Here is a 12,373-nt window from a genome sequence, read left to right as displayed (position 1 = left end):
CATGTATCACTTTCTTTCCATGTGTCAATCCCTTGTGGTGGTTTGATGATGTCATAATCCTTGGCTTCTTGTACAAACTTGTCTCTTGGTCGCTTATTTGTTTTACAGTTCGCTTAACTCTCGTTCTCGTTAATAGTTTGAGGGATCATATCCGGGATCTTATTATTTGGGCTTCCCTGAACCTTTATTAATATCTTATATTCCTTTAATGATCCTCTGCTATAATCCTTAAATAAAAATCCTTTTAATCATGTTACCTTATACTCAATTCTTTCGGTATCTAGTGGATTTTCGGGAAAAAATCAAAGTGTCCGGATTCGAATTCTGACGACCTTTACATACACTCATTTACTTTATGAAATACTAATACGATCTCAGAATTTCCATAACAGTATTCCTATATAGCGTGGTCTGATAATTTTCCTTAATCAGCATAGTCAAAAAAAAAATTACTATTCATTAGGGTTTCAAAAATTTCCAAATTGGGGTTATTACAAGCTCTCTCCTTGAACTTAGTGAGCAGGGTAGAATCACCAGTCATGTGCCTTGAGCACCCACTATCTAGATACCAAAGATTCCTTCTATTCCCTCACACATCAAAATCAAATCAAAATGCTCTGGGTAGTGTTACAGAAATATCCAAACTGGATGATGAACTCATTACGGGAGTTTGCCGCGCCAGGAAGACCACTCGCGATGATCAGTCGCAGTAGTGCAACCCCACCATTTTCTACATGTAGAGGAGAACAGTCGGATTTAATTATCAACCGAACACTGGACTCCTAAGGAATGGACCGTCTTAGCGGAACTTCCGGGCCATTTGGACCAATATAATAAGGTTAGGTCGGCGCCACTCGACCACTTACGCCTCTCCTAGTTCAGATGAAATCCATGACTCTGAAACGTAAAGCTCGTCCCCCCTTTCCCAAAGTAGAAACTTGTTGATACGGCTCCACCAAAAAGTCGTATCTAGTTGGAAAGGAAAACTCACCGATGTTTCTCAGGTGATGCCTGTTAATGGGTTAACTTATTCCAAGAATTTTACTTCCCCCGAGTGTTGGGTAAGTAATCAAAAACTCTTTTATCAAAACAGCAACCTTAATGCGACTACAAAAATACATCACGGAGCCGGATCCCTCAGATTTTTGAGCGAGTATTTAAATCCCCTTCGAAAGGAATATCTTAAATTTGAAAACGAGTTTTGGGATCCGCTCTAACTTTCCAAAAATAGTTTTGATAAAGTTTGAAAATAATCTCTGGAAATATTTAAAGTAAGAATAATTTGATAGTATCAATTATTTTCCGAATACTTGGCAAATATCGAAACATTATTCTTTAAGAAAATAAAGAATATTATTTAATAAAGTAAGCGGAGGCATAAGTTCTCGAATGAATATTAAAACTAATATTCATTAAATAAAATAAGCGGAGTCATAAGTCCTCGAATGAATATTCAGACTAATATTCATTAAATAAAATAAGCGGAGTCATAAGTTCTTGAATAGATATTCAGACTAATATTCATTTATTAATAGAAATAAAATAAGTTTCATAACTAGAAACTCTATTCAATAATTAAACTAGTCTTTGATCGCAATAGGAATCTTAAATGAATATTCAAAAAATAATATTCACTTATAATATAAAACTATCGAATAAAAATTATTCGATTAATAATTTTGAAAACTATTTATATATATATATATATACATATATATATATAATTTACTCGGGAACATCGTCTCCCGGTTTAGAAAAACGTTAACCTTTGGGTCCCCAATACTAAGGGTATACGCAACTACTGCTTATCTCTAGCATATGTATTATGCAGTTTATAAGCATTTAAATTGATAATAAAATATCAAGATTTCACAACATGCATATATATACCATATCAACATGCTCCAATATATCGCAAGATTTGCTAATAACAACCATGCACTTATCTCAAGATAATGCATCGATATATATACATCACAACAACAGTATAACGGGTAGAAAACTTGCATGAGTGTTCCGGGGTAGACTTAAGCTTAGAGTGGGTCCGGTAACCTATGAACAATAACATAAGCCGGAATTAGACCATGGTCCCTTAAGAAACTAGTCAAAACTCATTTATACCCTAACGGTCGCTTACGGTCGCTTATACGCTTAACGATTTGCATTAATCGCTTGCGTACCCTCGGCTCCACTAATTTTAATAAATTAACCGTTACGAATTTTAAGACGACTCTTTCGCGAGTACTTTACCAACTTCCTAACCCACCTTACATAGTTGTTACATATTAGTCATTTAAGGACCTTAACGAAGGTTTCAAAGTAAAGCGAGGGGTAATGGTTCGCTCACGAAACGTCGTTACTTAAAACAGTCGTTTCTCCTAAACCGTACATCGGATCTAAGCGAACCACGTACCAAAACGAAGCTTACGACATGATCTAGCTAAAAATGGAAAAGTTCAGCATCTTACAGTGAGTTCACGGGTCCTAAAATTAAGCACATAAACAGTTAAGGAAAATCGGGCATTACGACGGCTATGTTTACGCGATTCCCAAAATAATTACCACTCTAAATCCTCATCAATTCACTCCCATCCTCCAACAATCAATAACACAACAAATACAACTTAAACCACTGAAAAATCAGTCCACACTCCAAGGTTTTACCAACTCATTCAATCACTACAAATCCACCATTCAAAATCAACACAACTTCACAAAAATCACTACTAAGCGTGGATCTAACTATACATTTACCAATTCATCTAAAAACTCAAACAATCAAGCTTAGTACTAAAGGTCAAAAAGTTTTTATACCTTGATTTTTGAGTGAAAAGTTGCCAAGGAGCCTTAAAATCTTGATCAATCCTTATACAAGCTTGGATCTCACAAACAATCAAGAAAACATAAAGTTAGATTATGAAGTTTCTAAAAGTCCTATTTACAGAACTACAAAAATGAAGGTTTACCATGATTATTTGGACGAGACTTGTGAACAAGAGTTGTAGGCCATCTCAATACATTTCCAAAGAGCTATAGCTCACAATATTTGAGTGGGTATTGAAGGAGATATGGCAGTCTGAAGTTGCTGGTATCATTTTTTCCGAGAGCAAAATGATGAAATGAAAAAAATGAAAAAGCTTCTTTGATTTCCTTGCATAAATATCTTCTCCCTTGATGACATCATCCATCATGCATCACTTTCTTTCCATGTGTCAATCCCTTGTGGTGGTTTGATGATGTCATAATCCTTGGCTTCTTGTACAAGCTTGTCTCTTGGTCGCTTATTTGTTTTACGGTTCGCTTAACTCTCGTTCTCGTTAATAGTTTGAGGGATCATATCCGGGATCTTATTACTTGGGCTTCCCTGAACCTTTATTAATATCTTATATTCCTTTAATGATCCTCTGCTATAATCCTTAAATAAAAATCCTTTTAATCATGTTACCTTATACTCAATTCTTTCGGTATCTAGTGGATTTTCGAGAAAAAATCAAAGTGTCCGGATTCGAATTCTGACGACCTTTACATACACTCACTTACTTTATGGAATACTAATACGATCTCAGAATTTCCATAACAGTAATCCTATATAGCGTGGTCTGATAATTTTCCTTAATCAGCATAGTCAGAAAAAAAAATTACTATTCATTAGGGTTTCAAAAATTTCCAAATTGGGGTTATTACAAGCTCTCTCCTTGAACTTAGTGAGCAGGGTAGAATCACCAGTCATGTGCCTTGAGCACCCACTATCCAGATACCAAAGATTCCTTCTATTCCCTCACACATCAAAATTAAATCAAGATGATTTTGGTACCCAAGTTTCCTGATTACTGGATGAACTGACTTATGTTTCATCTGATGTGGCCATAAGTACTAGATTGATATAGCTTGTATCCTCATCCTCATCTAATCCATCAGCAGCCCTGTTATTTTCCTGAGTTAGAAAAGCCTTTTCCATCTGTTTGAGCAACTCAAAATATTTCTTCTTGTAATCCACAAGCTCATACTTCTTTCTATTAGAATCAGGATTTCTGTATTCACTTGCAAAATGACCACTCAAGCCATACTTGAAACATTTGAATTTTGACTTGTCAACCATGTTTCTGTTTGGCTTGGATGCTCCAAAATTCTTCTTGAATTTGAGTTTGGAAAACCTTCTGGATAGAAAAACCAGATGTTCATCTATGTCATTCATATCATCTTGACTAAGATGGTCTTCATGTTCAGCTACTAGCCCTTTTCCTTTTCCTTCACAAACTCTAGGGTTTGGTGCAGATTCCACAGCTTCCACCTTCATCTCCTTCTCTCTCTCTTGCTCAGTTACCAATGCAATGGATCCTCCTTTATTCCTTCATTTTTCCAGCTGATCATCATGTTCTATCTCAAGCTCATAGGTCTTTAGAATTCCATACAGTCTATTCAAAGTGAATTCCTTGTAATCTTGGGAATTTCTAAGAGAGACTGTCATAGGCTTCCATTCCTTTGGTAGAGATCTAAGGAATTTGAGGTTAGAATCCTTTGTCTGGTAGATTCTTCCATGCAGCTTTAGAACATTTAGCAGTTTTTGAAATCTACTAAAAATTTCAGTTAATGTTTCACTGTCTTTACAATGAAAGTGCTCATACTGCTGAATCAAGAGTTACATCTTGCTCTCCCTTACTTGCTCAGTTCCATCACATATAACTTGAATTGTTTCCTAGACATCTTTAGCAGTTTTGCAGTTGATGATGTTGTTAAACATGTCACCATCAACACCATTAAACAAAATGTTTATGGGCTTATTGTCCTTATGAACTTGCTCAATATCTGGATCAGACCATTCGGCTCTAGGATTTGGGATAGATTGCTCATTCCCTGTAGCGGCTCTCATAGGAACATGAGGGCCTTTCTCAATACAATCCACATATGCTTCATCTTGAGAGAGGAGATGCAGGTGCATTTTTACCTTCCAGTGGTGATAGTTATTTTTGTCCAGAAATGAAATTTTGACTCCAACATCTTTTTGCTCATCTTGTTAGTTGTTGTGATCTTTAAACTCTTTGTTCTTCAAGAGCTCGCTCTGATACCAATTGTTATTCCCAAAAAATCTAACAAAGAATTATAGAAGGTAAGTTGAATGTAATCCTGGTTCTTTTTCAATTTCAAGAACTACTCTATCTCAAATATATAACAATGTTTGATTAAGCAAAAGTGTGGAATGAAAATATTGATGTAATCAAACACAAAGTAATTAAAGACAAGTACTTAAAAACTTTCTAGTGGATTGAACTTTTCCACCAGAGATATATATAAATTGAGAACTCTGTGATGCAAGGTTTGCACACAGCTGCTTATAAGTAAAATTACAAGAATAGAGAAATTCTTCACAAATACCTTTTTCTATTTCTCTTGTTTATTGCTTTCTTGCTTAATTTTCTACTATCTATTACTGGTTTATATATTACTAAGTTACAAGTGAACAAGACAAACTAATAAAACCAAAATATGTCTTTATCTAATCACATGCTTCTTCATTTCTCCATTTAGTATCTTTAATTTTCTTCAAGTAAATATGGAAATGGAAATGCTTATTTGTTCTCTAAAACCTGTATATAGGCTGCCACATTTGATTTGCATATAATCAACCCATGTGACTGTCAAGTCACTATCAACTGCAATTTGAATTAGAACATCCGTTGAAACTTCATTGGATCATCCGTTGAAACTGTGTTAGATCATCCGTTGAAACTTCATTAGATCATCCGTTGAATGTGACTTGGATCATCCGTTGAAACCTTGTAGAATCATCCATTAAAGTCTTCCATAGCAATTAACTTCATTTCACTTATGCAAAATTACAAGACATCTAATATATACAATTGGCCAACCTATTTTTGCATATCACTCTAGTAGTCAACATGATTTTGAATATCCTACAACTTCTAGATCTCTAAGTATTGTAGTATGCAGGAATGTGTTACAAAACTTATTAATACATAAGCTACTCTCTCGACGGATGTTAAAGTAAATCATCCATTAAGAGCTACAAATACACTAAGTTAAATCTACTAAGGTGTTTTGGTGAACTTATCATCAAGCCTATGACATATTCCTACTAGATTTCTTATAAAATATATTTTCAATATAAATTTAGTGAGCAAAATTTTTATGTTCAAGTAATTATAGAATATATTAGAGTTTATAAAACTATCTTTTTTTTCAAATAAAAACAATTTTAGATGTGGGTAACTTGTTTCTAAGCTTTTCCATGTTACTTTTAATTTGAAAATACTGCATAAAATAGAAGCATGTGATAGTACTATCAACTGACTTATCTATTACATCAAATAACATGTACCTATCAACTGTTTATATTGCGACCAAATATATTTATCTGTCGATTGTCCTTTTCCATCTATTAACAAATTATATTTTTCCATCCATTAAATCTGTCAAATTTTACATGTCGAGACATTTTATTCTAGCACATGTTTTGTCAATAATTATTAGTTGATCAACTCTTAATTTGCAAAATTCATTAAATTCATATATTTAAAATTCTCCAATATATATTTCTGAATCCATTGATTGGCCATTCATATAACAATATAGTCATGTTGGCCCCTAATTATGTGCAACACATGTTCAAGGATATATTCTTTCTATCACAATACAGACCTTCTTCAGTGTTTTAAGATTTTGTTGCATGATTTTGAATATTGTGTCTTGTCCCATCTTCATATTTTAGGATAAATGATTTTTCGTGATTTTTTGTTTATTTTTCTATTAATGAACCTCTCGATCAAACTACAGTACGTGTTCTTTTGTTTGTATGTATAGAGTTGATTTTCATGCATTATTTATCTGGATGTGTTGACTTATTAGGATTGCATCATGCAGTGGCATTTAATCTATAATTAGAAGTTTGGGAATCTTTTAAGTTTGCACTTGACTTATTAGGAGCAAAAAAAATTTTTGCTTTCAATCATTTATAACTATCGGAGGGGAGGTTGAAGGAAATACTTTTATCTATCATAATACATGCATTCTTTAACGTTTTAAGATTTTAATGGATGAATTTGGATATAGGACATTTTCATGTCTTCATATTTAAGGACGATTCATTCTTAATGATACTTGAAACTTTTGAGTAAGATACAGTTAATCAAACCATCCGATCTAACTTACTTTCGTGGCATTGACGGGGGCAAAAATAAAAGAAATTTTGTTTTATTAGTAAAGAGTTTAACTAATTAAGGCGTAGAAATTAATGAATTTAAATTTATATTTTTTGTACAATTAGTTTTTTGGAGCAAGATTGCTTATTCAACAAAAACTAATCGATAATATTATTAAACACATCAGTATCATCATTTTGGAATACTTGCCTAACACTTCTTAACTTCATTTTGAAAGTTTTTTACAACTCAATTATTTTTAAAAATAGCATAGAATTCATATTAGTTCCATCTCATCTGTTACGACCGGTATCTTCGTGTAATATTATTTGTGGATTTGGTATAATATTAAAGCCGAATGAAAATATATTCAATGATTGTACGTTTGTGTGAGTGCAAATTTCTGCATTATAAATTTGCTTTATGTAGTATATGATTTTTCAAAGCAAGAGTTTATTTAATTTCTTTATTTTTGATTTATAAGGAATATTCTAAGCCTTGGAAAAATTTTCTTTTAAAAGGTATTATGTTCACAAATTTTGAAAATGATTTTATATAGTCTCTAAAAATTCAAGTTATTTTATGGTATAAATTTTATAATTTTTGAACTTGTATTTTATTTTATAAAAATAAATCATTATAAATTTTAGTTGTCATATTTAGCAAATTACAAGAAAGCCCTTGCATGCAAACCACCCTCTCATTCTTTTCAAGGACAAAGAGGACAATTCCAACCCCACTAACTCTTATTTTTCTAGCCAATTTCCTTCTTTACCCTTGCATGCAAATTGAACCAAGTTCAAGTGGAAGGCTAATCATGTCAATTCCTAATTCCACTCACTTTTGCCAATACAAAAACCATAAAACAAGCAAAGACATGATCATTTCACTTCACTCACCACCACACTTTCTCCACCCTCCCTCCTCCCTCTCTCACTCTCGGCTTTTAGCCGAAACCCCCCTCCCCATTTTTTTTCTTTATTCCTCAACCAAGCTTCTACTCTTTACACAAGTAAATGTTACTTCCCATACCATGATCACTCATATTTCAAAGAGTTTTGAGTAGAAAGTTTAAGTTTAAAGGTTGTATGTAAAGGTTTTAGTGAAACTCAAAATACAACCTTGATTCTTGTGAGTTTAGGGTTGTTTTTGAGAGGACTACAAGGAATGGATAAGTGTCAAGTCTTGAGAAGGAAACTCTTGATGATTAAATGGCCATTCCCATCCATTTCATTCGGCCATGACCATATGGGAGCCGAATGAATGGTCCTTGAGATCATTCTTGTTGTTTTGCTCAAATTTTGCATGTTTATGTGATAATGACTTGAATTTTGTGGTGAAAATTTGATAAAACTCCTTGCATGCTAAGTGATCATCTAGGTATAGCTTATAATAGGCTTACATGTCAATTTTATGGTAGAATATATGTAGAAAATGTGTTGTTTTAGTTTGCAAAACCCGAGGACATGCATGCATGTGGATTTCTCTTAGAATGTTGTAAGATTTTGATCATTTGGAAAGATTTTGTTAGTGAGCCTTAATTTTAGTAGGAAAAATGTGTTAATATTGATTTATGCTTCTTGTTGCATGGTAATAATTCGTGGTTATCTTTTATAAAATGCATATCTTGTGGTTTCAAAAACTTAATGATTGGTGAGTTGAGTAATGTGATCTCTTTTGTTTTGCCATAATTGTACCTTAGGTAAGGATGATCACACCCAAGGTTATTTTGAGAATAAGGGAGTTAGTTCAGTAGATTACCATGTATAAGTCTTGGTTTAATTATTGGGATGTTGGTAGTTGAGTTTGTCAAGTCAAAACCTTGGAGAAATGAGAGTTATAGTTTCTGCAGAAAATCAGTTTAGTACCCTGAGGTTTAGAGTGAGTTTTGACCATGTCATTGATGTGCACTTTGAGGCCCAAGCCACCAGAAGTTAGTATTGGTAGTATATAAAAGGTTTTAGGAGTTGGTTGGAGGTTTGCATGTCTTTTGGTTAGGTGCACAAGTAGAATAACAAAATCTGTCCAGCAGGGGACAGTTTTGTTGTAACATAGAAATAGGAAGATTTGGCCATGTCATGGGTAGGCCCTCATTAGGCCCTATTGGGCCTTAGTTAGAGGGAGTGTCAGAGAAGTTTTTCCAACCATAGTTCATAGGATATGAGTTAGAACCATGTGTCACAAGTTAATTCAAGTCAGGGCGTTTTCTGCCCAGAAAAACAGGGGAAACTTGGATTTTAGCTTAGGCCCAAGAAGGCCCAAGTCATGCCCTTGAGCCACATCAAGTTTTTGAGATGCCCTTAGGTCAGGAGAGTCTTGTGTAAAAGTTTTGAAGGAAAACTTGTAGTTTAAGAGTGCCTAATGCACTCAAGAAACTATAGTTGTCATTCTGAAATTTGCACCAGTGAGCGCTTTCACTTATCACATAGTTTTAGAACACTTAGAAGTGAGTATTAGGTCGACCACCATAGTTGTAAGATGGTATAAGGTCAGTAGAGCTAAAGGCACAAGTGAGGGTCAATAGGTTTCGGATAATTTAGGAAAGGCACATCGAGTTAGAAGCCAAAATTAGAAGACCTTGTCTAGTTTAGCGACCAAGTGACTTAAGATGTGAGTCGAGATCATCCAAGCCTAGTGTTGCATTATGGTATATATGGTGTTATTTCGTGTTAATATATGATATGTGAATATGTGGCTATGTGTGTACTTTTGTAATTTAAAAGTGAATATAAAATTAAGTGCGTACAGGCCTAAGTGCCATCCGTATTTAATTTCAAGTTGTAAATAGGTTAAGATGGTAAGAATATATTATAATGAGGATTATTATTATTATGTAGGATCTTGAGACGAGGGAAAACTTGCCATAAAGGTCGAATGAAGCTCCAGTTGCTCCTACCAGTCAGACCAGACCAGCCTTTCTCAAGGCAAGTGATTCAACTTGACCTTCGTATTTACCCCTTCATATTATCCATTAGTCTCACTAAATTTTCCTGTCCAAGTTCTGACATATGAAAACCTTTTGGTTACCCTAATAGAGTAAAATTTTGTAAATCATGGCCCTGAGATTTAGTACCATATTTCCCGTGTTTCGAGTTGATCTATAATCCCTTAATAAAAATGTTTACTGTTAAAAGAGATTTTGTTATAATTCGGCATCAGTTTTTGAAATAAATGAAATATGGGTTTTCACTCCCAAAGGGGGATAAAATGTTTTCCTTGAATAGTGGATCTGGACTGAGACGCGAGTCCTTTCCACACTTATATTAGGCTTAAAAGTTGCCTAGGGATTCCCGTTAATGTTTTACAACCCAGCGAGGTTCGGGATTACTTCGCGGCTGATCACCGGCTGTAATCCGTAGCGTCATAAAATGATTTTGATTAAGACATGACTTTAAAATTGTTTTGATACAAGTAAAATGATGTCATCTCATATAGTTTTATCACTCGTTACCATTGGTTATGTCTTTCCATTGTCATTCTTTAATGTATATCTCGATTTATGTTTTGTGTCGTACTGTTAGCACTTGTTGAGCATTTGGCTCACTCCTTGCTTTACCCTGATATTACAGCTAGTAGCTATGGTTAGATTCAAGCAGACTGCCCGTAAGACCTGTGATGCTGATGCTTATGTTTGAGCTCAGGTAGAATAAGTAATAATAGTTTGTGTGAGGACTCGGTACTTTTAATCAGATGTAATAGTTGGTAGTGTTGGGCTGTTCCAAACCCTAAACTGTAAGATCTTGGAGTTGGTTGTATATTCTTCTTTTAAAATGTTGTAATAGTTATATTTAATTTGTTGTTTAAGTTGGGGGCGTGACATCATCCTTGGTCTTGACCTTTTAAAAAACTGGTGGCTAAGTTTTCTCCAACAAAAGGAGAATTGAGAAATAAAACGAAGAATTACTAATTAGTTTATAATTTTCTAATGTAAAGATAAATAATGTGTGTGTATGTGTTTGTGTGTGTGAGTTTTATGTGAGACATGGAGTTTATTATTTAAATAAATTTAAATAAAAGCCAATTATTTAATCATCTTAGTTCATTTGCATTATATTTATTAAAATTTTATACCCTATAAATGATATAATTGTCACGGCCCGCTTTACTACTACATACGAACATGATTAGTTATATTATGAATAATAATTCAGAGCTACGCTAGCATAGCATACTGATCATTTTTAGGACAATAATCAAAGATGAAGGTAAATTAAGTTGTCTTACATCATGTCCCACCACCTGGAATATTACAGGTTTAGGTTTGAAACAACGCAACTAAGTCTTTAATTACATCATACATAAATTTTAAAAGTTTAACTTATCATTACAACCCAAAAGCTTGAGCCGTTAAGCTTCCTTCCCATAGACTATCCTTGGTAATCTACATGTGCCAACTCCTGCCTATAGTCATATATGGATCCACATGTTTGCTTACGAGTGGTCTAAATGAATCTCACCATACTCGGATCTAGCTGTAGTATTGAATCAAAGGATTGGGCATAAAGCCCGGCAAGTGCAAATATGATAATTGATAAAGAAGTAAGACTGGATAATGCATAATGAACAGATATATATATAAAGCAAAAATAGCAATAGCAACAAGTTAATCAATTGAGGATGGGAATTGGAAAATTATCACGACGTACTACGAGCAAAACTAGGTGACCATCCCAGGACAGAACTCTCAATCCATATATCCGATGTGAATTCTCAACTATACGGGGTCCCCGGGAACATGTGGCCTTAAAATAATAAATTTAGGTGACCGACGTCTCGGTCTAACTAGTTTCCATTTTAGTTTCCAATAAGTGATTTAGACAAGGTCAGACAGGACTAGTAAAGGTTCATTTTAAATCTATTATAATATGATCAAGATTGTTTAACCAAGGTTGTTAGTCCCTTAATAATATAACAAGAATTACAGAAGGGGGGTTGAATGGAATTCTTGAAACTTTTTCTTGAATAAAAATTGTTCTGACTCAATTATATATATCAGTGTGAATTGATTAGCAGAATTCGAAATAATCACTTGAAATGAATCAAAACACAAGTAATTAAAAACAAGAGTCTTTAAAAACTTTCTGGTGGATTTGAATGATTCCACCAGAGATATATAATATATATCGAGAGAACTCTGTGCGCAAAAAGCTCACAGCTGCTTACAAATGAACAACTAAAAATACTGAGAATTCAGCTTATAAATGTTTCTCTCTTGG

This window comes from Apium graveolens, chromosome 9 (genome assembly GCF_009905375.1).
Source record: "Apium graveolens cultivar Ventura chromosome 9, ASM990537v1, whole genome shotgun sequence".
Lineage (NCBI taxonomy): Eukaryota > Viridiplantae > Streptophyta > Magnoliopsida > Apiales > Apiaceae > Apium > Apium graveolens.
Note: the sequence above shows the minus strand (reverse complement) of the source record.